At 45.7% G+C, this 25,717-nt stretch overlaps 1 pseudogene; it reads left to right on the top strand.

Annotated features, from left to right (window-relative positions):
- Positions 1-5,455: 5,455 nt before the first annotated feature.
- LOC149361001 (uncharacterized) lies at positions 5,456-24,280 on the top strand (annotated as a pseudogene).
- Positions 24,281-25,717: the final 1,437 nt, after the last annotated feature.

Here is a 25,717-nt window from a genome sequence, read left to right as displayed (position 1 = left end):
AGCACAATATAAACGGGAAGGAGGTCATAGTGCCCCGAGCTATTCCTGGCCTAACCGAAGATGCGATACCAACGATCTTTCCTAACTTACCTAAATACTTATTATGACCCTGCCAAAGTACAGGAAGCGAAGAAACGTAAATGAAACTGCTGCTTCATTCAAAAAGAGTTGCACAGACGTTGAGATCATAGAAACAGGATCAGTGGCAGAGGAAGGTGCGAATGTGTCGCAAGAGACCGTATGTCCAGTTGCATCCTTAAGCAGCGAGCTCATACGCCCAAATGAGCTCTGGTCTTTGCAAAAATTTAAAAACCAAAATGTTCTGTGCTACCAGACAGCAGAGTTCATTAGGAACGCAAATCCTCCTGTGGTGCTGAACAAGATAGTTGTGTTCGAAGTGGAAGACAGCGCAGGACCTTCCCAGTGCAGCATATTTCTGAATGGACTTCTTCACAAGAAGAAAGAGATTCTTACATTGCAAGAAGCTCAGGACATGTTGGCTTATGCTGACAAACTTTTATTGTGTCATGGAGTTGGAAAATTGGTCGAATTCCAGCCTTTAAATGTGGTAGAGGTGTCAAAAGTGGCCCAAAAATACATGTTCTCCATGACTTGCAATGGATCCTCATCTTCATCACAAGGTATGGAATCATTTCGTAGAATGTATGTCTAGGAGGGAAAATTGATGCCCTCACCGCAGATGAATGTGCAGGAACTGCTGTGTTTGTTAAAAAACGCATTTTTGTTTTGTGTCCAACAGATGTCTCCACTGAAAGGTGCTCCGCATGTAGAGCATGCAGAAACAGACTTATGGCTCGCCTTTTGCGCCAAAAAAGTACGACACCCACTCACAAGAAAGGCTCCACTCGCCTCTCTAGCTGCGCCGCTACTGAAACAGGCAGTGCGTACTTTGAAGCGGAAGGGCAAGAAAATCCAGTCTCTGAAAGATAACCCGGCAGAGCTCCGAGAAAAGAACTGCAAAATCGAGAAGTCCGCCTTTGAAGAGAAGGTGTGCTACAATGCTTTAATTATATTGCATGTGCTTATATGCGTTTGATATTCCCTGCTTCCAAAGAAGCAGCAAGCTGTTGTTCGTGCCTGTTTCGAAGCCTGTAATCGAAAGTCTCAGCGTGGATACCGATATGACAAGGAATGGCTTCTTGAGTGCATAATTCTAAGAATGAAAGGCCCACGGCTCTACGAGCACCTCAGAAGCCACAAGATTCTGGTTGTTCCCAGTCGTGTTTGCCTACAAAGGTACATTAAGGTATGTGACTGGACGCGTTTTGAAAGTGCGAGTGGTGACATTATTGCATTTTTAGGGTTTCAGAGCTTCTTGTGGATTTAATGCCAAACTTCTGTCATGCGTGAGATCGAAAGCCCAGGACATAGACGAAATGAAAAGGCATGGTGGTCTAGTAGTGGATGAAATGGAAGCTTTCAACCCACCTTGACATGACATCGTCCAATCACATAGAAGGCTTTGTGGACCTGGGAAAGTACACTGAAGAATGTGACAAAAGAAAAATGCTGACCACGGCCTGGTGGTGATGTTTCAGCCATTTGTGGGCAAATGGACACACAGATTATAGGGAAATAAAATTTGATTATTTCTAATTTTTTTTAGCAGATCACACGATCGCATACAATGTTCTTTCTGCCTTAGGTGTGTTCGTCTCCAATGGAAATGTGAAAGCGAGACTGCTGGCAAAAAATTATTCTAGAAGCAACGATATTGACCGAACAAGCTGACCTCCGTGTCGATTATATTTGTTCTGATGGTGCCCCGTGGAATCGATCTATGTGGAACATCCTAGGCATACGTGGAAACTTCAATGATATAAGGTGCAGGGTCGTCCATCCCTGTGAGAAAGGCAGATTTCTGCATTTTATATCTGACTTTCCACACCTTGTCAAATGTGTGCGCAACATGATGAAAAAACAAGGTTTCAACACGCACAATGGATGGGTATGCTTGCTAAGAAACATTGTGTGAAATGTTGGCAAATAATCATAAATGTTTGCTCATTGTTGTCAGTGTTTCCAATGCGAAATGATTAATTTTACAGGCCCACTGGGAACACGTGTCGACAATATAGAAGGTGGACAGCGGTTGCGTCACCTTGAAGGTGGCACCAAAACTTACGAGGTCCCACATATTTCCTAATGAGTTCGAGAAGATGAGGGTAGACCTTGCTTTTCAAGTCTTTAGCGCCCAAGTTAGGAATGCTTTGGCCTTCTACAAAGAGCAAATTGAGAGCAAATACCCGAACAGCGACCCAACAAGAATTGTCATTGGGCTTATGGCTAATCTGATTGAGGCCATCACATCCAGATTCCCAGCAGAAGCCTCAGGGTAAGTTCAAATTTATTGCCACATTTATCTCAGTTGTCAACAATATATTTATGTGCATTCTGTAATGGTGTTTCAGACCCGGCAGCAAGAATGAGAAAACATTGGACGAAATGCTGCACTTTCTAGACCTCTGGGAGGGCCATGCTAAGGGGATTGGATTTTTAAGCAGAAGCACGGCAGTGGGCTTACGTGTGACCCTCACTGCAACAAAGAGCCTACTTGACTACCTAACAGAGAAAGTTGGTTTTAAGTACCTCATGACTGCGCACCTCAGCCAAGATTGCCTTGAGCGGTGTTTCGGAATTGTGAGGCAGGCAGGTGGGGCCAATGACCATCCGACTCCGGCCCAGTTCATTGTCATCATGAGGTATCGCTAATCTTGCTGGTTATACACTGTGCAATTTAACTGGTTTACACTTGGCTCTGATTAAGAGTTACTACTCTGTGCTTACTTGCCGGTGCCTCAGTTTCTATAGTCTTGCCAGGAGTCCCAAGGGAGGTAACGTGCCTGATGGTGTAGTTGAGTCGTTGCTATCTGTGGAGGAACTGCTGAACGAGACAAACAGCGAAGAGCAAGAGGCAGAAAGCCGACCGCTCCGATCCGATGCAGCCGAAGTGTCTGTTGACCATGCTTCTTACATATCGGAAAAAAGTGATGCCCGCCTTATTTATTATATCGCCGGCTACGTGGCACGAAAACGCGTGCTGTCCATCGACTGTGAGGATTGCAAGGCTGCTTGCCTAATGAAGAAAGAAGACGTGCCCAGCTCTGATTTACCCACGGAAACATCAATGCAGTGGGACCTTGGTGGGCTTTCGTTCCCAACGCTCTCCCTCTACAACCTTATTATGACACTAGAGAACAAAGCCACTAGTTTCTTCAGCAGAACTACCCTTCATGCTAAGTCGGTGACTGACATGTGGAAAATAATTGGGGAAACGACAAAAATAGGCTGCCCCCAGCACTCAGTGACATTGACGAGTTCAGTAGTGAAGTTCTACTGCTTAACACGGGTTCACTTTTTTTTGAAAGGAGTTAATCAAAAGGAAGACGAAAGGAAATGCAAAAGGGTGAAGCCATGCGTGCTTTAACGGGCTTATCATGCTTTTGTGTATGTGGATGAACAACTGAAAATAAATGTACATTTGTTCTTCCAGAAACACGTCTTTTTCATACTGTGCATATGTTTTGCTGGGTAGGTGCCCTCGCCACACTTGTGTGCTTCATGAGCTGCCACTTCTTGGGAGTGTTTCTTTGAAAAGGGAATTCTCGTTTGCTGCGGTTGCAACACATGTATAACTGCATGCGGCGGAAAATTAATCCGGATCCACCCACTACATTTTTACTATTGCTTTTCGACCTCTGTACGTAAAAACCCACTAATTCTTTCACGGTACGAACTTGTATGCGACACAGTGTAGTCTTGCCGTATAATCGTCTAAGGAGCAAAACAAAAGCATGCAACGCTTTTCGAAATGAACAGCCGAGCGCGTGCAGAAAGGCGTGCGGACGTCTGCGGAAGCAACTTTCATGCCAGCACATCAATCGAACCTGAGTTCCCTTTAAATCAACGAAAAGATGCCTGCAACTGCTTGTCGTCTGCTGTGGAAAGAAAGCAGTTCTGCTTGGTGAATAATTCTTGACGACCCGGAGCTCATCATTGCATCATGTGGACAAAATACCACCGCGGAGCCATTTTTCACCATCAGCAGCATCTTAAAAGCAAATCACAGAGCGCAAATCACGGAATTAAACGCGGTCCGCGCGCATTCCACGATGCACGATCAGCAACCGCGCGACGGCGCCTCTAGCACCAGCTCCCCTGGCGGCATCGGTGAGCACCGGTGCCACTTCCGGCAAGGGAAACGCGTCGCGCTTTTCATACCTGAGAAAGTTCTAGCCACCCTACCTGTGTTCCACCATCTGGCCACCATGCTGGTGGAACCACCATAACCACTACAGTAATCCACCATGACGGTGGTTTCACCATAACCACCATCAGACAGATTTCTGACAGGGATGCCCTAGTGTAGCTCCAACAGGTGCTACTGAATCACCGAACGGGCCCTTCAATACACAGTCCGTGTCTGGCATGATATCGAAGTTGTGTTCCTGTGCGAACGTGAGTGACACGAGTGACGTAGTTGATCCAGTGTCCCATAAGGCCATCGTCTCTATGCCATGATTTTCGTCGGTACAAGGATTATGTTTCCCTCTGAGCGTGCTGTCACGATGCAGCTGGTTCGTTTCTCCTGAGCCGCTTTTTATTCCTTCATTTGTGCGGCAGCTGCCTTCGCCTCCTCGGAGCATGTGTCGGGCTTTGTGCAATCCCGGGCGCAGTGCCCCATTTGGAGGCAGCGAGCGCAGGTGTCTGCTGGAAGTCGCATGTGCCTGCCTGGTCCGTGATGGTCTTTCACTGCTGGTTCCTTGGCGGTTCGTTCCGTGGGAATGGCTTTGCACTAGTGCCGTCGCTTTTCGTCGTAGTCATACGCCTGTCGAATTGTCGGGCGTAGTTGATGAATTCCGACACGCTGCCTTTTCTCAGATCGTGGAAGGCCGCTGGCATGGGTTTTGCGTTTTCTGATCGTACACCTTGAATTACCCAATTCCTGATGTCGTCGTCGCTGAGGGCGTACTTGCTGCGTTTTATGCGTTACTGTCGGCTGTATAGTCTGTAAGAGCTTCGTCTTCCTTCTGTCGTCGTGCGTTGACTTTTTTGACACACTCGCAGAACAGTGGCTGTTTGTCGAATTTTTTTCACAGTGCTGTTATCCAGGTTGTCCATTCCTTCAGGCCTACACCGTCCGTGCGATGCCAAGCTGCCGCGCGGCCGCGAAGCCTGGAGATTGCAGCGTTGAGCATAGCCATCTCGCTCCATGAACATCTTCCGTGCATGCTCTCCACAGAAGTGATCCATTCGTCTAGGCTTTTGCTGTCCATACTGGAGAATGTCGGGAGACTTGCCGTGAGATCGGGCATCGTCGTGACTTGGATCGCAGTGGTTTCGCTGACCCGTCATGTGGTGTCGTCGCTGTCTGCCGCGTTAATCGGATTTCCAGTTGATCCAATTTGTCGTTCCATTTCTCGTGCTTTGCGAAATGGCAGCCACCAAGTTGACAGCGCTGAAAAACTTTGCTCCTTGCCTGCGTTTTATATTCGCAGACAATTTAGCGTTACATAGAGAAGACAACGCAGAAAATACATTCAAGGACCCGACACAGTGGCAAACGATTTTGAAGAATGTGCAATTCGCCAGTGGGAAAGTATTCTCTCTCTGGGCCTTGAGAGAAAGGCTCAACCATCTCCTAACCCAGTTCATCGCAAACGACAGAGCGAGCCTGCGCAATTAAGTTGCCGATTTCATCGATGTAATGCTTATACTGTACGATGCTTGCAGTTGAGTAGGTGCACCCAATCCCTGAAGCTCTCCACTACGGCCGCTTTTTCACTACTTATTGCATCGCTTCAATAACGGCGTGATCGAAGTGCTGACTGTGCGATAAACAGTTTACTGCCCCTTTCTGATTTTCGTAGCCGACATTTTTTGCCGAAAGAACTCTTGTGCATGGTTATTAACTCTTTCAAGTGCTCTGTACACAATTGCGTAAATTCCGGACGCGGTTTTCTTCCGGTCTTTGGTGTACCAAGCACCGACTCTTGCGTCAGGAGAACTTAGCTCGCCTGACTTAGCAGATAGGGTGCTCTTTAATGCTAGCGAACAGAGCAAATATTTCATACGACGTTGGGTTTGGCAACTTGTACTCTGCCATTTTCTTGCAGGTAGATTTTGCAACCAGTAATTTTTTTTTATCTTGTTTACTTTTGTTCTAAGCATCATTTGAAATTGGAAGTAGAGCCACCATACCCAATGTGTTGATTACATAAATTCTGTGATTCCTACTGTTTCTTAGTATACTAACAGTTCATAATCAATTTTGTGCATTGCCTAAGAAACCTTCTCAGTTTGCTGCTAGAAAAGGACTAACTTTGCTTCGTGATGCCTGGGTACACTGTTTGCAATGATAAAAAACAAAATTGAGCAGAGCAAGATATGGCTCCTGAAAGCCTTGAATCAGATGTGAAGAGTGTATAGATGGTGCTCACACATTTTTCTTTGTATGAATCAGCAAGTTTATTTTGTACTGTAATATGAATCCTCACAGGTCAGGTACGGAAGAGTGTGTTGTGTTGAATTTATTGGCGCATAAGCAGCTAAGGCTATCATGCGCCAAGAACAAGGTATGGAAAAATTGGCTTGGTCAGAGTTTGAAAACAAAGTGGATAAAAACGGTGGTGTAAAGGGCCTAAAGTTATTTTTACTAACTAGCTGATGAAAGACAAGAATTTTAAAAATGTCTGAGAGCAGAAACTTTTAAAGGTTGGGTCGCCTCCGCAGACATCCTTGGCTCGGCAAGGATTTCGAGGCTCCCAACAGCTCAGATAAAGACCTCAGCCTCCCTCTCATGATTGAGAAAGGGGCTGAGGTGTATAACTGTATGTAGTGAAGCACAGGGTGAGTAAATTAGAGTTTGTGAAGAATACTGGCTTCCCTTAAAAAGCTAAAAACACAGGGTATACTGACAACTGCATCTTTGCCTAAAATCAATGCTGGATGAAAAGGAATGTGTTCTTTGTAAAAGGTAGTAAAATGTTTTTTTCTTAGTGATTCGAGTTCCGTACATGAGAATAATATGTGGTTTACTGTTAGTTCATCTCCGCACTTTTCACAAACAGGTTTGTCTTCTTTTGTAAGTAGGAAGTTGTGTGTGAGATGTGTGTGTCCAATACGGAGACGGCATAAAATAACTTCGATGAAACGTTTTTGGTGGGAGCATGACTTCCATTCTTCTATAAATGGTTTTACTAAGTGGAGCTTATTATTTCGTTCAATATTCCATTGCGACTGACTTTTATTTTTTAGCTTGCACTGTACCAACTTCATACAGTCATTGTAGGGGATGTTCACTTTCTTTATTTCTTTGTTGCGAGCTTTCGCAGCACATTCATCCGCCTTCGCATTAACAGTGATTCCAATGTGGCTGGGAACCCAGCAAAATTTTATGTCTTGTCCCTGTATTATGGCGCTCGTTATGTTGTGTATGATATTACCAATTAGAGGTGTCACTGCATTCCTATGGTGAAGTGAGGTTAGTGTGCTCAGAGAATCAGTGTAAATGATACTGTTCTGAATGTTCTCATTTATTATTTTTTCTACAGCCACCGAGACTGTGTAACACTCGGCGGTGAAAATGGATGTACACTCAGGTAGCCGTACAATTTTTTCCCAATTATTCTGAACTACAGCACTTCCCACGTAGTGCGCCGATTTTGATCCATCGGTATAAAATGCTTCGTATTCTCTGTATTTTTCCTTGAGTGCTAAGTATTCTTGTAATATCTGTTCATGTGGTGTATGTTTTTTCCGAAATTGTGTTAATGTGAAGTCGCACACAGATGGTAGGCAGTACCAAAGCGGGAGTGGATCAGGTTTGTGGGCAATATTAGGTAATATGTTCATTATGTCTAGTTCTTGGCATTTCTCTTCAAAGCGGAGAAGAAGTGGTCTGATTGCTAGAGGTTTGTTGGTAAATATTGTTCGAGATGGACACTTTGTAACGAGTGGGTAACAGATGTGTTTAGGCTGGGAACGGATCTTTAAGATGTATGAGCATGTGAGCATTGTTCGTCTGTCTGCAAGTGGTGGTTCATTGGTTTCTACGTAAAGGCTTTTTATGGGTGATGTCCTGTAAGCGCCAGTTGAAAGACGCAAACCCATATTGTGCACAGGGTCCAGTCGCTTCAAGTACGACGGCCTTGCTGATCCATACACTATGCAGCCATAATCTAAAACGGAACGTACTACAGAGCGATAAATCTGTAGAAGGCATACCCGATCAGAACCCCAGTGTTTGCGTGAAAGGACTTTCAGTATGTTCAGTGATAGCGACGCTTTCTTCTTTAGTGCGTTTATGTGAGGCAGGAAAGTAAGCTTTTTATCGAAGGTGATGCCTAGAAATTTGTGTTCTTTTTTTAAAGGCAGTTTGGTTTGGTTTAGGTGTAATGTGGGATCTGTGTGCAAGCCTCGTTTGAGTGAAAAAAGTAAGGCTACTGTTTTCTGTGGTGAGAACTGGAAACCATTCTTGTCTGCCCATGTTGCCAGTTTGTTGATTGTAAGTTGTACTTGTCGTTCGCATGTAGATATATTGGAAGACGTGCACGCTATCTGAAGATCGTCGACATAGACTGAATATGTTATAGACCTTGGTATAATTTTGTTAAGAGAATTCATTTTTACAATAAAAAGAGTTGTGCTTAAAATACACCCTTGAGGCACTCCATTTTCCTGAATAAAATCCCTTGAAAGGGTTGAGCCTAGACGAACATTAAATGAACGGTTAGTCAAAAAGTCTTTAATTGAGTTCAGTATTCTGCCACGGATGCCAAGCTCAGCTAAGTCCTGGAGGATCCCGAACCTCCAGGTTGTACCATATGCTTTTTCTAAATCAAAAAAGACGCTAAGACAGTGTTGCTTATGTATAAAAGCTTCTCTGACAGTATTTTCAAGGCGGACTAGGTGGTCTGTAGTGCAGCATCCCTTTTTAAATCCACACTGATGGATATCAAGCAGTTCACCAGATTGAAGAACAAAGGTTAGTCTTATATTTAGGACACTTTCGAAGGATTTGGCAAGGCAACTAGTCAGGGCTATGGGTCTATAACTGCTAGGAGAAGTTGGAGGTTTACTAGGCTTAAGAAGCGGTACAATAATAGCTTTCTTCCAGGCTTCCGGTATTTTTCCAGACATGAATATTGTGTTAAAGAATCTTAAAAGTGCGTCCACGGCTGGCTCGGAAAGATGCGCAAGCATTTCATAGTGTATTTCGTCGGGTCCTGGAGCAGTTTTTTTGCCGGCAGATAGTACTTTATTGATTTCTTGGAGGGTAATTAGACAATTGTATTTTTCATTTGTGCCTCCACTTGTTGGGAGCCTCTGTTTTTCAGCTGTGTTTTTGTATTTTAAAAAAGACTGTGTATAGTGAGATGAACTTGAAACTGCAGCGAAATGTTCTCCTAGTATGTCTGCCTGTTCTTCTATGCTTGTTTGTGTGCCGGGTGTTGTTAAAAAAGGAATTGTGAAGGGTGAAAAGTTTCCATTTAATTTGCGAACCTGCTCCCACATTTTTTTAGATGTCATCTGACTGTTAATGGATGAAACATAACTCTGCCATGATGCTTTCTCGGCACCCCGACGGACGTACCGAGCTTTGGCTCTTGCCTTCTTAAAATTAACGAGATTTTCATGTGTCGGATACCGGCGAAATTTACCCCAAGCTCTGTTTTGTAGTTTTTTTGCTTCCTTGCACTCTTTTGTCCACCATATTTTATGATTTTGTTGCACCACTCCTGACGTTTGTGGAATAGCTGTGAGTGCGGCAGTTATGATACAATTAGTGAACTTTTCATTTATCTGGTCGATGGAGAGATTATCTAAAAGTATATTTTCTAAATTTGCCTTTGCTCTAAAAAGTGACCAGTCGGCGAGGTGAAGCTTCCAGCGCCGTGGCCTTGTGGGGATTATTTCCGGTGGGGATGTTAAAGTGATTAGTACAGGGAGGTGATCGCTGCCATATGGATTGTCAATGACATCCCATTTAAAATCATTAAAAATAGAAGGTGAGCTAAAAGACAAATCTAAAAAGGTCATTTTCCCCGAGGCAGGGGAGCAGTAGGTGGCTTTTCCTGTATTTAAAAGACATACATTGTTTGTGAGGATAAAATCTTCGATTATTTGACCCCTAGAGTCACAGCGCTCACTTCCCCAAAAAGGGGAGTGAGCGTTAAAATCCCCGACTATTAGATATGGTTCTGGAAGTTCATCAATGAGGCCTTGTAGATCGTGGACTGTTACTGTGAGATGTGGAGGAATATATACAGAGCAGATTGTAATTGTTTTGTAGCTGACAATGCTGACTGCAACTGCCTCAAGTTTTGTTTTCAGTCTGATCTCTTGAGCAGGGACGCCGCTTTGTATGACAATCGCGACGCCTCCCACGATCGCGTCTAAAAGTTTTATAATGCTTCAGGATGTTCATATGTTGTGGACCTAGATTGGTTTCCTGGAGACATAAGGCTACGGCTGCCATTGACCCCAAAATATTTTTTATGTCATCGTAATTTCTCAATATTCCTCGGCAGTTCCACTGAACTATAAAAGCCATGTTTATGTTTGGGGTATGAACGATTGGGGGTTTACTTATGTTCTGGGGCCGTTATGGTGGCCCTGCCTTTTTTCCGCTCAAGAGAGCTGTTCCGCCGCTGCAAAGCGGGCGGATCGGGAGTTACCTCCATCACCTCACTGGAGGTGCTGGAAGACCGCGGGGAAGCCGCGGATGTGTTTGTGTCAGGCCTCCCCCGACGGGGGGAAGTCCTGTGGGATGTCGACCCATGGGTCGGCACTCCCTGGCTTGGAGTTGGCAGAGCAGCCTTCGCTGTCCCTGCCTGGGGCGTGGGTGGCCCTGCCACAGGCGCAGTAGAACTGGCCTCGGCAGGTGCCGGAGTGCTGTGTGGTGCTACGCCCCCGCGCACCACATCAGCGAAGTTAGGTTTCGCTGTGAAGGAGAATGTGTTGGTAAGCGCAAAACGCCTCCTCGCTTCTTTGAATGAAATGTTTTCTTTGGTCTTAATGGTGATGATTTCTTTTTCCTTTTTCCAGGACGGACACGCCCTGGAGTACGCAGCGTGGTCGCCTTCGCAGTTTGCGCAGCGAGGTGCTGCGTCGCATTCCTGAGACTGGTGGTCCTTTGATGCGCATTTCGCGCAGGTTTTGCGGCCGCGGCAGCTCTGTGAGCCGTGGCCAAACTTCTGGCAATTGAAACAGCGACGGGGATTGGATATGTAATGCCTTACGGTGATTTTCAGGTATCCAACATCGATCGTTTCGGGCAAACTGCTGGTGTTAAACGTGAGGACCATGTGTTTGGTGTCTATTTCTTTGTTGTCTTTGCGGATTTTGATTCTGTGCACTTCAATTACATTTTGATCGGAAAGTCCTTCAAGCATTTCGGTTTCTGTTAGATGGATGAAGTCAGCCTCTGAGATTACGCCTTTGACTGTGTTGAGGGATCGGTGGGGAGTCACGGAGACAGAGATGTCCCCTATGGAAGCAATGTTTGAGAGTTTCGAGCATTGGATGCTCTCACGGAGTTCGAGGAGTAGGTCGCCGCTGGACATTTTGGATACCTTGTAGCCAGGCCCTAAGGTATCTGTTAAACATTTGGTTACAAGGAATGGGGATATTATTCGAGCTTGCTTTTCGTCACTGTTGCTATGTATCACATGAAACTTTGTGAATGTAGGTTTCTTTTTCGAAAAAAAGTCTGCTGCCTCGTTCCGCACTCTTTTAAGAGAGCGATCAGGTTTTGAAAGGGGGGGAGCCATAAAAAATTGAGGTTTTTCGGTCATGGTGCCAGCCACCCACCATGGAGTCCAACAAGGGGACGCGACAGGAACTTGCGAGCAAGTCCTGCCCACGCCAGCTGTACACCTTAACTATAACCTAATATGACTCAACTCAGGGTAGTTGGTCACACACGGTTAACCCTCGCCGCCAGGAAAAAGAGGAAAAAACGAAGAAGAGAGGAGGAGACAGGAGAGTTGTAAGAAAGAGATAGTAAAGTGAAAGATAGAGGGGAGGATAGGAAAAGGCGACTGCCGATTTCCCCCGGTCGGGTCAGGCCGGAGGTGCCGTCTACAGGAAGCTGGGGCCAAAGTGGTGTGTTGCCACCGCCGAGGGGCCTTAAGGGTCCAAACGCTCGGCATCGGCTCAACCACCAGGATCCCCTTTTCCCCGGACACGGCGATGCCACGCACGGCTAAGCGCGGATGCTCGGGTCCGTGGTGATGCATTGTTCACCATCATCCCCCTGCGGGGATGTCCCTGCGGATGCTCGGGTTTACCCCGTGGTGTCGCCACTCACCAACGTCTGCATGCTGCAGACGCCTCCCTGCGGGGATCAGGTACGGAAGAGTACGAAGAGGAGAGGTTCTTGCAGGAGATCTGTGACCTTGCAAGAGAATTTGGACACAAGTTTGAACACCGCAAGGCACAAGCAGCAAGCAAAACTTTTGCAACAGGAGTGCGCGACAATGCCTGCGCTGCTGCTGTGGGATTGTCACCACATCACAGTGACTCTTGTAAGAATGCATTGATTTCAGTTTCTATTTGCTTGCTCAGCACCATTTTGCTAAGCATGATGTAAGCAAGAGCCAGTTCGCTTTAGTGTGGTAGATAAACATTGTGCACTGGACTAAATGAACAAGGAAATATATAAATAAAAGAAAAATATAACTGACTGGATGTATTCAGCGTTCTCCATTTGGTGGTGCTATGTTTTAAAGGTGTGTATAAATCAAGCCTACGCAAGCACTTGATATGTAGCAAGTGGCAAGGGTCATGGTGTATTTGTGATGAAATGCAGTGTATTGGAAAAAACCCATTAAGTGATGTAACAGATGGTCCACATTTTCTCCTCTTTTCAGACCCAACACCATCTGGCACTATCAACACTCCCGAAACTCCATCATATTTGCTGCAACAAATGTGCGAAGGCAGTGAAGCTGCCGAAGACGAATATTTCAGAACTGATGCTGACAACTTTCAGAGCACAGAGCAAATAATACCTTGTGCAAGTGCTGTGACACCACATGAGCATTAGCAAACTGAGGAAAACGAGCCTGCATCTACGGCTTAAATGAAGAGAAGTAAGGACACTTTTCAGTTGAGCTCTATCATACCAGGTTGCATATTCAAACAGTGTCATAAGTAGATCAGTTTGTGCTACTTGCATGTGTTAATTCTTTTGACAACTGGCAAACTTGGATCTGTCTTGCTCTCCTGCCTTGCTTTCATTCATTTGATCCACAGTCACGCATTAATTTCATTTTGGGAAAATGGAAGCCAAAAGCAGCAGATGATGAAAACCATGAGTTTTTAGAAAAAAGATGGAGCCACGAAAGGGCGCTCAAAGAAAAGGACATCCAGCTTGAGATGGAACGCTCAGCACTTGAAAAGGTGTGCCCCGAACTGAAACAGAGATGCTGGTAGAAGAGGCAAGAAATGAAGGCCTTAAAAATGGAAAAGGAATTCAAGCTGCACAAGCTGGAATTGGAGGCTCGTGCCACAGAACTGAGAGAACGACAGAAACAAAATGAGGTCAATAGTGCAAGTAAATAAGCACTAGTAAACTAATGTGATTGCACAGAAATTGTACAAACAGTAATATCACAAGAGAATAAAATCATTATTTGGCGGGACTACACGCTCTTAACTGCATCCATCAAAACTCACCCATACATATTGAATGCAAGAAATGAACACTTCACTGCCCCTCGAAGTGCGAAGAAATTGTCCATATATTGTAACGCGGCGGCCAGCCGAAGAATGAGGCGTGGTGAACGATGGCTATGAGATGATTTAATGGCCCCTGGCCTAGCGCGGGTGCTCCGTCCCGCGCCACTGCCAGCTTCGTCTTCGTCACACTACCCGGGGCCTCCGAGCGATCGTCCCGATCGGTGACGAACAGACGGTGAAATGGCGATGGTATTGAGTGAAGGATCGAACAATTTGTAGAAGATGGTGCAGTGCTGGCCGCCACGATGAGAAAGATCAGGGAATGAGTCCCGGTCCACGAAGCATCCGGGCCGTAGGGTGCCAGGAGCTGACGGCCGAGGTCTCTGGACGCACCGAACGGCAGGGGCAGGGGGACGGTGTCTTCACGTTTGGGTCTTGGGTCCGTGGGGTCTTGGGTCGGTGGGGTCTTGGGTCCGTCGGGTCTTGGGTCGTCGTGTCGTGTGGTCCGGGCGGGGGACGGGGCTGGGGTGAGCGGCGAGGTCGGTTCAGGTCGGGCGGGCTGGGGCACGGCCGTGCAGCGCTGACCAGGTACTCACGGCCGACGTCCACGGCAGGCCAAGGACGCCGAAGTTCCGTGACCAGGATGGCGATGAAGCGACCCCAGCACCTCACACCAAATGTAACGCGGCGGCCAGCCGAAGAATGAGGCGTGGTGAACGATGGCTATGAGATGATTTAATGGCCGCTGGCCTAGCGCGGGCGCTATGACACTGCAAGCTGACAATATGACACTGCAAGCTGACTAAGCACTTCTACCAGCCAATACATGCCAAAGCTGTGTCTTGCATAGTATGGCTCACTGCGGCTGCTCAGTAGTTGTAGCGCTCAGGGGCTGATTCCTAGAGTGCAAGCACTGTACTCTAACCTGTACTGTACAATGGGAGTGCATATTAGGAACCTCAGGGAGTCTAAACTTACCTGGAGCCCTGCATGGACTTCAGCGTCTCTCATAGCTCAAGTGGCTTCGGGAAGTTGCATGCCACAAACAAGATGAAGCACATTATTAATACTAAGACAGCTCATTTAGTTCACATAAGAAAAACAAAGATTTAAAGTGAAGCAAGCACTGTGAACGATAAAAAAAAAGTTCAGTTAGCAAGCATTGCACCAATCCTCACGATTTTTATCTATGACTGCTTTGGGTGGAGGTAATCAAAGAGGCATGCTGGCTCCAAGTCAAAGTAGTTAGAGACATTAATCAAAGAGGCATGGTGGCTCCAAGTCAATGTAGTTAGAGACTTGGTTATCATATGGATAAGCTTGGCCAATGCCTTGGCTAAGCGTGAAAAATATGACACAGGATGTTTTTACATTACAACACCAGATGGCGCCACTGTGGCCTTAGCTATTGTTGCGTTCGGGCGGTTGTACGGTAAACTAGAAGGGCTCATGCGACTTGCACAGTAACCTCCAGCTAAATGCTTGCATATAGCGTATGTAAGCGCTCATACGCTAAACTAAATGTCCCTATTGGTTGCCATTTGATTTGAGTTGTGTCTTAGCTGGTAGAACTTTAATTTGTTGCTTGATGCATCACAGTTCCATTTTTTAGCATCATTATAACACATTGTGTACTTCACGTAGAACAAACAATTACCTTTCCATTTCCTCTGTGCTGCTGACAGTTGCTTTATGGCATGAGGTAAACGCAATATAATCCCACTGATATGTGGTATGGCCTCTGTCAGGCAAAGTATTGAAACTGTCCACATGTGATAGCAGTCCCTTGATTTTCTGTGCATGCATGGCTGACACACGCCGTGCAGTGATGAGAGTATATTCAATAATGTTCGCTGTGGCATGTTCAAAAACTCATGGCGATGCTTGTCCTCAGCTAGTAAGAATATCAGTTATAAGGGCTACGTACGGGAGTGTTCTTTTGCTCTGTAAGAGCAACTCATAAGCTTGCCTACGAAAGATAATGGTAGCAGCATTGCCATACATTGTTCTCCCTCATTAATCCAAAACAGTTGAGTAGGCCATAAGCTCACAGCTTTTAGATAAGTGCATCTGCCTCTTTTTAGGAGCCAGTTCTGATGTGCGCGCGCTCTGCTGCAAGGCGCACCGTAGTAACACTGACTCCCAAGCAATTGCCCGAAGCACCCAACTGCACACCGCAACAGCGGTTTTTGGTAAGTATGGACAATGCAAGAGGCAAAGTTCTTAGACTTGCATATCTGGATATGGTAGTAAATGCTGAAAATTCTGGCAGCTACGCAGGTGAACCTAAACATGAAGATGCGCCAGCTGCAAAGTGTGACACAACGTACATGCCATCATTTGAAACAAGTTTTAGCAGGTTTGTGAAGTGTACCATTATAATACATACATGAGCATGTGCTCAAGTACTCTTTGCAGCAGATCTGCGGTTACACTGTATGGCTGCCGAGCGTGAGGACATGGTTTTAAATACGGCGCCAGCCATAGGTAAAGTGCACAAAACACCTGTGTGCTGTTGGTGTGAGCTAAAGTTCTCCAGGTGGCCGAAATTAATCTGCAGCTCTCCACTATGGCATCCTTCTTCCTCCCCCTTTCTGCCACTCCGTTCAACCTTCCTCACATTGCCTTTCAGCCGTCAACTGAGAATAAGACACTCATTTGCCTTTCCTTTCCTCATAATTAATCTATATATGTGTGTTGAGGTGTACTGTGAAGTAAAATACTAGGCAATGCATTGCAGTTTGGTTTATCTGGGGTTAACGTCCCAAAGCAACTCAGGCTATGAGGGACGCCGATAAAATAGCTTCTCTTACTTTTTCGGTAGCAGTTGAAGCCTAGTCATCAGAGCATTAGTCTGACAGAAATTTGAAGATATCAGGAACCTGTTTTCTCATTAAAGCTTATGTTTTATCAAATGCGGCAGACTGCATTAATTATGTTGACATTTCAGTCATCACAGTTATGCACTGCATTATGAAAACTACTAGCAGGACTTGAATATATATAATACGGGTCACCAGTGCGCATGCGCAGAACGTGAAGTGTCTGCGTGGTCTCACGGACGTACGTAAGATTCGGGTCTTTGCGCTGCGGTCTTTGCGTTGCTTGCGGACGTAGCAATGTGCCAAACATGGTGGCACCCTGCCTGCCCGCTTCACAGCGATAACAGCTTCGTCGCTAACCTTTCGATGGGATATCGTGTTCAAAACTGTTGTATTCGCCTTCAATTGGGCCATTCTAGCCCTCGCATGAAGTTTCAAGCGACAAATAGCTTTTAAGGCGAAAGCCTTTAATGTCTCATCGTTGTAAGCAGCAGTTGTCGACAGAGAATGTCACGCTTTTCAGTTGGTCGAAACGGTCGTGACGTCACAGTGCGCCAATTTCAAACGCGGCCAATTGTACTTTGGCTAGTAACCATGCAACCAATTGAAGGGACCATATAGTGATGCTCCAAGAAGGTGGGACTGAGCTTAGTTAATTGTTTAATTACCCAATTAGCCTAATTAACTTCTCTAGTCAGGCCAATAAATAAAACCTAGTAAGAAATCGGTCGAGCTCGGGAATCGAACCCCGGTCTTCGGAGTGCCAGACGAGCATGCTATCCACTCCGCCATGCCAGCTCGATGGTTTGGAATGAACAAAGGCACGTCTAGTGAATACGGTGTCTTCGCTCACTGCCATCCTCCTCCCTTCCCTTCCGGCGAGGTTTAGGTGTCCACCGAGATATGAGAGAAATACATTTCCTTTCCTCAAAAACCAATTTACCGACGAGCGAGGCGTAAACCGAAAGGGCGATGGCGTTCTATGGACTCCCTGGCAGCGTTGCAAGACGCTCTCGCGTTTCACTCTTAGAGGCGAAGCTTAACATCTTAACCACACATCAGTGACCACACTTTAGGTCAAAAAAGTGCACCCCCTCCCCCCCCCTGAATTTTGACGGGTGTCCACCGAGATATGTGAGACAGTTACTGCGTAATTTTGTTTCCTCAAATACAATTTTCATTTTCTTCATTACGGGCCATTTTCGTCTTTCTTCTTTCACTCCCACTTCCTCCGTTCCTCTACGGTGCGGTTCAGGTGTCCACCGAGATGACAGAGATTTACTGCGCCATTTCCTTTCCTCAAAAACCGTTGCGTTGAAACGGCAAGGCATCGCGCCGAACGGGTGGTGGCGTTCCGTGGACTCCCTGGCAGCGCTACAACACGCTGTCGCGTTCCACTCCTAAAGGCGAAGCTTAAGCTTAATTAGCAGTTAATTAGTATTCAGGCATTAATCAGTAATTAACCATTGATTAGTGATTTGTCATCACTTAGTAATTAGTACTCAATTACATGTGACGCCACCAGTGCCACAGAAGCACTGAAAGTGGTGCGGAAAACGCTTTCGCCTCTACGCACTTTAGACAGTCAAAGTGCCCCCTGAATTTTTGTTTTTTAGATAGAAAAGCAAATTTTCAGCTGTTAAGCCTGACGAAGTAGCGTTGGTCGTAGTCACAGCAATGGTCTCGCAAGATCACGCGAAGCCGTGCGAAGCTCAGAACCCTGCGCATGACCCTGCGGGATCTCGCGAGATTTGGAACTGAGAGAGCCCCAAACAAGCCAAACATAGCCAAACCTGCATGGTCAAACCGCGGCGCCAAAACACAAATCGGCAGCCAAAACGTGGGCAGAGATGAGTGGAGCAGCTCCACACCTTCGTTTTTTTAAAAGCGATGATTTGGATCTGTTGTGCGATGTGAGAGAGTGTAACCCCTTCGAGGACGGCATGCGATATGCAGGGTGATAGAATGAGATCGCTCTGCGCCTGTCAGAGGTGAGAAATAAAGGTTTCACCGCCCGCACTGTGCGGGACTGCATGGACCTGTTGCTTGCACAGTATGGAGAAATGGACGACGAAGCCTCCGCAGGTAAGTTACTTTGCCATTTCGCTTAAGTGCACAGGGCTATATAACGACAGGAAATGCCAGTAAAAACTTTTCTTTTCATTGGCACCGCATCTTAGGTCTGGAACCGAGGAGGAATACTCTGAACAGGACCAGCTCCTCGAGGAAATTCTCACAATCGCCAAAGAGAACGGCTACAAGATCAGAGTGCATAAAAAAGCGATAGTAAGCTCTGGGGGCCGAAGCACATCCACAGGCACGAAACGTTCAGGGGCGTCTGCGAGGAACTCAGCAGCGGAAGCGCACACAGCAGGAAGTGTCCTCAGCACTGCCGGCTTGCGCGCCGAATGTAAGTCTGTCATCTTTCCCTCGACGTTTTTGTGTTAAACGCACCTGCTTTCATTGGTGCCATTGCAGCTACTGGCGGAACCACGGCGTCCCAGGTGTTTGCCGAAATCATAAATGGAAACAACCATCAGGACTCCGTCCTGGAGGCACCTCAGCAGTCACTGCTCGGCGCGGACTACGGTCTGGCTGAGCTCGACGTGGACGTTTCGCCCGCGTCCAGCTCAACGCCTTCACCGGGAAGCATTGCTCGTCAGGCAGTGGAGGACGATTTCAACACGTCGCGGTGAGCTAGGAGCGAGCCCATACGCAAACCCAGTAAGTCTCTTTCCCGGGTAGCCAGCAATTTTCTCAAAGACAAACATGAGGGCAACTTGTGAATTGGTCTAGTTTAACATAACAGCACATTACGAAGTAATAGTCATTAAGCACCTCGACTGCTATGTACTTTTGGTAATCGAAGATGGCACGTGTGGTCAACCATAACTTTCAACCTTGTGCACAGCTATCCACCACCAACATAACTTAGGGCATCTAACTTATGTTTGTGTTCAGAGCCCACATTTTCAATAAATTATGCTAATTTCATTCTGCATTGCTCTTACCTTACTGAAAGCACAAATGTATGTAAAGAGCAGTTTATTATGCTTGTGCAGCATTCATGTTTGTGTCAACCAATGCGCACACATTTAATGCAATGTGCTCTCATTTGTTTTTCACTGCATGTACGGGAAACTAAGCAACAGTACTTGTGTTTAACTTAGAAATGAATGCAGCTGGCAGAAATTCACCTTAAGGAAATCCAATCTGTGCAGTTAATTTTATGCCTCATAACCAAGCCTGTGGCTTTTTCTCACACTGCTGCCCCTTACAGGGAAAAGGACTGAAGCTGCACAGCAAGAGCAGAGAGATTATGAATTCATAGAAAAAAGAATGCGACATAATGAATTCATTACAGAAAGACGCTTCCTGATAGAATCTAGGCGTATTGCACTAGAAGGAGACCGTCTCACCTGGGAGAAGGAGAAAACCCTAAAAGAACTGGAACTCAAGGAAAACGAAATGAAGCTAAACGCCCAAGACAAGACAGAAGAAAGGCGGCTACATGCAGAAGAGCGCGCCGAGGAAAGGCGTGAGAGGGCAGAAGAGCGTCGCACGGCTGCATCCCAACAGACAACTTTTTTCGGCCTGATGGAAAATCTGCTGAACAAGATGGGCACACTTGAAAATATGATGAAGATGGATAGATAAAAAGGCTGAGAGTCATGTTTTTAACATGAATTAATGCTGTCTTCAAAGCCTGATACAGGTTAAGGTCCAAGCACAGCCTTTAGAGAGACTGTCCTACTTCCCAGCCCTTCCAATTAGTCATGTTGCTACAGGAACATGTCTATTTGCATTACTGTAGTATAAAGTATACACAGTACAAATGTAAGTTTGGTTATTAATGCTAAGTAGTGGAGCAAAAGTCTAATGTAGTAAGTTTTGCATATTTTAATATTACAACACACTTTATAATCAGTAATTATAGCACTTGTTGTACTAAGCTGGTTTTTGCAAGCAAAATTACCTTTTTCAGTGCTCTCTCATGAACAGAGTAATGGGAAATGAGAGTACAATAACATCTCCCATGGCAAATTAATGAACTGCAGAAAATCAACAGTTCAGCTGCATCAAAATAACATATTTGAAAAAAAAAATGCGATTCAGACCACTACGTCAATATATTATACAACAGCAGCCAGATACATTAACAGGAAGTTCGGTTCGATGCACGTCATGGTAAAATAACTTGCACAAATAAGCACAAGTTGTCAAGTGCTACAAATGCAAACATTTATTCCAAGAAAAATTATGCGCGTGGCACAGAATGTGACCTGAGGTACTCAATCAGGCTAGGAGGATCAACTCCAAAGCACTGCGACACCTGACTGCCATACATGCATGTATGGCAGTTTGTGAGGATAGTCGCAGCCTTGTACATTTGGGCAACTTGTTGGCATAGAAGCTTTTGATTTTTTTTTAAGTCCAAAAATGCAAATTCAGCGACCACCTTTCCAAAGCCCCACTCAACACACTGGCGAACGCGACTCATGCTAAAGTTGCCACCATAGGGCTTCATTAGGAGTCTCCTCAATCGGTACGCAAGATCGCCATATATGACAAAGTCATGTCGTCCCACCAGCCTCTCCAATTTTGCATACAGGTCACTGCTTTCGAGTATGCCTGCAATAAAAAAAATAATTAAGTTGAGTCACGTAATGACAAAACTACGTTAGCTGTATTAACATTAGTGCATTAGTAGTGTTGTGTACATTTAATGTAAGTCACTTTTAAGCAAGTTCTCAATGAATCTGTTTAAAAGTATGTTTAGTTGTTTACTTTAAAGGTACAGGGAAAGCACTTTCAGAACAGAAGATGGAAAGCTCTACCACCAGAGCTGCCTCTGTCTGTGCTTTCCTTTCTAAACTATTATTATATGTGCGGTATATTCATAATGTGATGGAAATAAGCACTGCCCATGTCTCTCCATGACACACTAAATGTAATTTATGAGTGTAAATCATTACAGCTGTGATGTTTATTATGACTCAATACATTATTTTTATAGCAGAGACAACACAACCAACCTGCGTCGTGCCGCCTTCCCGGGTATGCACCATCCAGTTGGCATACAATGCCATTCGGGCATATGACGGACTGATATTTTAAGCAGTGCACCCGCTTGAGGCCAGAAAAGTAACCCCGCTGGTTCCTCCTCGGCCTGCATATGGGGCGTGCGGTTCCATCAATGAACCCCCAGCAATTGGGCAGTGTTGCACCACGATTGTGGACGGCCTGCAACGTGACACAAGACACACACTCAAACTCAGCTTTTCGTTGGCCGTAAATTGTGCTTGTAGGACGCTCAAACGCCTTCGGCGTGTGATACGTTTTACGACGGAACAGGGCAAGTAAGTCCCATCGGTATACAAGAGATGCTAACTTTCAAGTATCACAGGAGCTCTCAGTGCCCTTGCCGTTTTGTTTTTTTAAGTGTTTACACTTCCTACGTTGCGGTAACTTTCTTCACGGTAACCGTATTAGCCAAATACAGGTCATGACTGCAATCACGTTGTACAGGGTAATGGCCGCAAAGCGGAGGCAAGGCAGGAGCCAGCTCCTCCAGTCGCTCAAGAGCCAAAAATTGCTCCCAACTGCGAGCAGGCTGATCCTGCCACCCCTTGCGAGACTGCCCCACCTCCAAAGCGGCTGCTGCTGGACGCATCAACACCTAGGCGAGATTCTGTGGGTGACAAGGCTGGCACAAGTGGACTGCCACGTAAGTTATAACACTGAGTTTTTGTTGGAAGCTACCACACATCATCTGCATACACACGTGTGTGATAGGCAGAGCCAGAATTGCATTTACAAGAAGTCATACTTAAAAGCAAATCAGTGTAAACAAGACAACATCATGGAAAAAGCACATGGTACAATACTGACTACAAGCCAGATGATTCATTCCACCATGAAATGGCACAGATGCACACAGATATTTTGCAAAAGTTAACATGTTTTCCTTCAGTTGCAAGGAAACTAAGAAACATAAAAAACAAATTGCACGCATCTAATACTGACAGAAAACAAAATGGATGGAGTCATAATGCAAAAACAATAAAGGGAAAACAACAGTGTCCAGAGATATATGTCAGCTAGCTTAACCTGTTACTCCATGCCTTGGCGAAATTGAAAAAAACTGATCCTCTCTCATAGAAATGCAGTTACCCAGTGCAACAATAACACAAGTGTGCTCACTGAAACACATGAACTCATTTAGGATCAAAAGTGACCTGCATTTCATAACACACTCCACCTTAGCGCATTGCCTGCCTCGACTCATGACTAATTGTACAGGAAGACTAACTAGTTAACAACAAAGGAACAATTAAGCAGCACTGTACCATATTACTCGGATCAATTTACAGTGCCAGCTCGTGCTTCCCTAGTAAGGGCTTCCTGCCATTTTGTGACAATAAGTGGTATACAATTTTACATTGAAATGGCATACGAGAACAGTAAGATCACTCTACATTATTAACTTGGCCACAAGTGTATTCAGAATCATAGTCAGGGCTGTTGTCATGAGTACTCATGGAAGCTAATGAACATGGAGATATGGTATTATAGCTGTGACGAACTCATCTCACATTAGCATTACAGGCTCAATCAGCCAGCACGGCCCCATCCATGACCGCATTACGGAATCATTTGGGAGGGGCTCACTTAAACTAGTCCATGATCAACGTTGAACAGACTCAAGTGAATGTATCGCGATTCCATTGACCTATGCACTTCATTGTTCTTTTCTCTTTACAACAGGCAGAAAAAAGCCAGCTGCACATCCTCGTCGACCAAAGCCTGCCGACCTCCTGCCAGACATTGCAAAGAACTACGAGAAGTCGCTGGAGATCGCTAAAAAAGAAGTAGCGGTATGCATTCTTTCTTTTGCAACAGCTGGTAAAATAACATCAGTAAGCATTAATTGTGAAAGATTAACATATGCCTGGTACATAACGCCAGGGTGTCGAATCGGAACCGAACCTGAACTCGAAATTTTTTCGCCATCTTGGAACTGAACCCGAATCAAAAGAACGATTCTGAACGAGTCAAAGGAAGTGAACGATTCAAATGAACCGTTCCGAACCGGTTCAGAACTCGGTTCAGCCGCACATTTTTTGCAACACGGCATACTTTTGTTTTCAGACAAAATGACATGCTGCAGCGCGTAGATTTGCCCACTGAAAGATGTCTGCGAATGGAGCTTGAGGCTGCACTCAGCTGTTCAGGCGTTCCTTGAGCATAAATGATTTGTGCTACACCAGCATAATTTGTGATAGGGACAGCCACATGTTCCGCACTCTGTGGGATGAAGAAGTTAATGGTTTTGTGCAGCTATCAAAAGAAGACTGCTCAAACCATGTGCAGAAACGAATGGGGGCTGCTCTTCGCTCTTTGGTATCCAGGGCTAAGAAAGGAGAGCCGCTAGGTGGAAAAGGGGGCCTGACAGCGGCTCATAAAAAAACTTACGAACTACTTGGCCTTGCTCTGCGGAACCAATCAGAAGTCGATGAAGTGCAAACGGCTGAAATGGCAACCTACCACCACATCACATCGACAGATGGTGAGCCTCATCATGAGCTGTCCCCCTGGCCCCCTTAGCTGGTGCAACCATCGATCAGCTGAGGCAGAAGGGCTGCCTCATGCGGCTGCCTCATGGGATGCGGTCCTGCTGGATCAAGGTGGAGAGAGTAAGCCAGAAGAGGAGGAGGTCAGCAGTGCATGGACTACAAATGAACTGCTGAGTACAGTTCAAAGCCCAAAGGCATGGGATTCTCAAACCTCCCCAAAAGAGCCAGCACGCGCAGTTGATGCCTTCGCGCTCTATTTTGATGATGAGATGATTGAATTCATAGTTGAGCAGACGAACCTGTTCGGTGCAAAGAAGTATCCAAGGAAGTGGCAAATTTTGACAAAAGAAGAGTTGCAAGCGTATTTTGGTGCACTGCTCTTGATGAGCATGTGCCCCAGGAACCACCTGTATCAGTATTGGAGCCGTGACCCTCTCTTTCATTGCGAAGAAATTTCAAAGCTGATGTCCTTCAAACGATTTCAGCAAATTATGAACTCGATTCATGTGAATGACACAACGAAAGAAAAAAAGAGCGAAGAAGAGGGACATGACCGTCTGGCCAAGGTGCGCCCTCTTATTATAAAGCTGAACCACAAGTTTCAATGAGAATACACTCCCTCCTGTCATCAATCAATTGATGAAAGCATGATTGCTTTCAAAGGAAGGTCAAGCATGAAGCAGTACCTTCCTTTGGAATCGATAAAACACGGGTACAAAGTGTGGTGCAGGGCAGACGCACAGACTGGTTAATACGAGGGAAAAAATGAGCAGTGGCCTGCAGGCCAAAGCTTAGACGAGTATGTCGTCCTTTCCCTTTCTGAAAGCGTACAGCATGGGACACAGCTCTACTTCGATAACTATTTCACATCTACACCGCTCATGCAAACGCTTTCCCAGAAGGGTACCTTGGCCACGAGTACCGTCCGAGTCAACAGGAAGGATCTTCCGATGATCTAAAGAAAAACAACAAGCTTCAGAAGGGAGAGTATCTGTGGCGCAGCAAAGGCAACATCTCAGCATACCAGTGGCATGATTCAAAGAAAGTTCATGTTCTATCTAATTTTCACGACCCAAACGAAACTGAAGAAGTTAAAAGAAAACTTTCCAATGGTTCATCAGTGGGTGTGGTCTGCCCCAGAGCTGTCGCTAGCTACAATCATTAGATGGGAACCGTGGACAAGTTTGACTAGAAAAGAAACTCCTATGCTGCTGACAGGCGATCGAAAAAGTCTTGGTATCGCATATTTTATTTTCTTTTTGACTCAGCAGTTGTAAACAGTTTCATTCAGCACAGTGGCAATAGCGACGTGAGCTACATGTGGTTTCGGCTCATTCTGGGATGGCAGCTGATCAATGGGCAAATATTCTGACACTGCAGCTCTGCTGTGCCGTTCCACAAGAACGAAGGTGGCACTAGGAAATGCTAAAAAATGGTTGGAATTGCGAACAAAATAAGGTTCGCAGGTAATGGTCACAACCCACAGAAAGTGCCAAACAGGCAAAGATGTAGGTGGTGTTCCACCTCCAGGAGTGAAACGCCCACAAAGTTTGTGTGTGGTGTGTGTAATGTACCCCTGTGTGCAACCTGCTTCGGCCCCTTCCGTCAACA

This window comes from Amblyomma mixtum, chromosome 2, assembly GCF_055824585.1.
Source record: "Amblyomma mixtum isolate Tamu chromosome 2, ASM5582458v1, whole genome shotgun sequence".
NCBI classification, from domain to species: domain Eukaryota; kingdom Metazoa; phylum Arthropoda; class Arachnida; order Ixodida; family Ixodidae; genus Amblyomma; species Amblyomma mixtum.
This window is presented reverse-complemented; position numbering and strand designations above follow the sequence as displayed.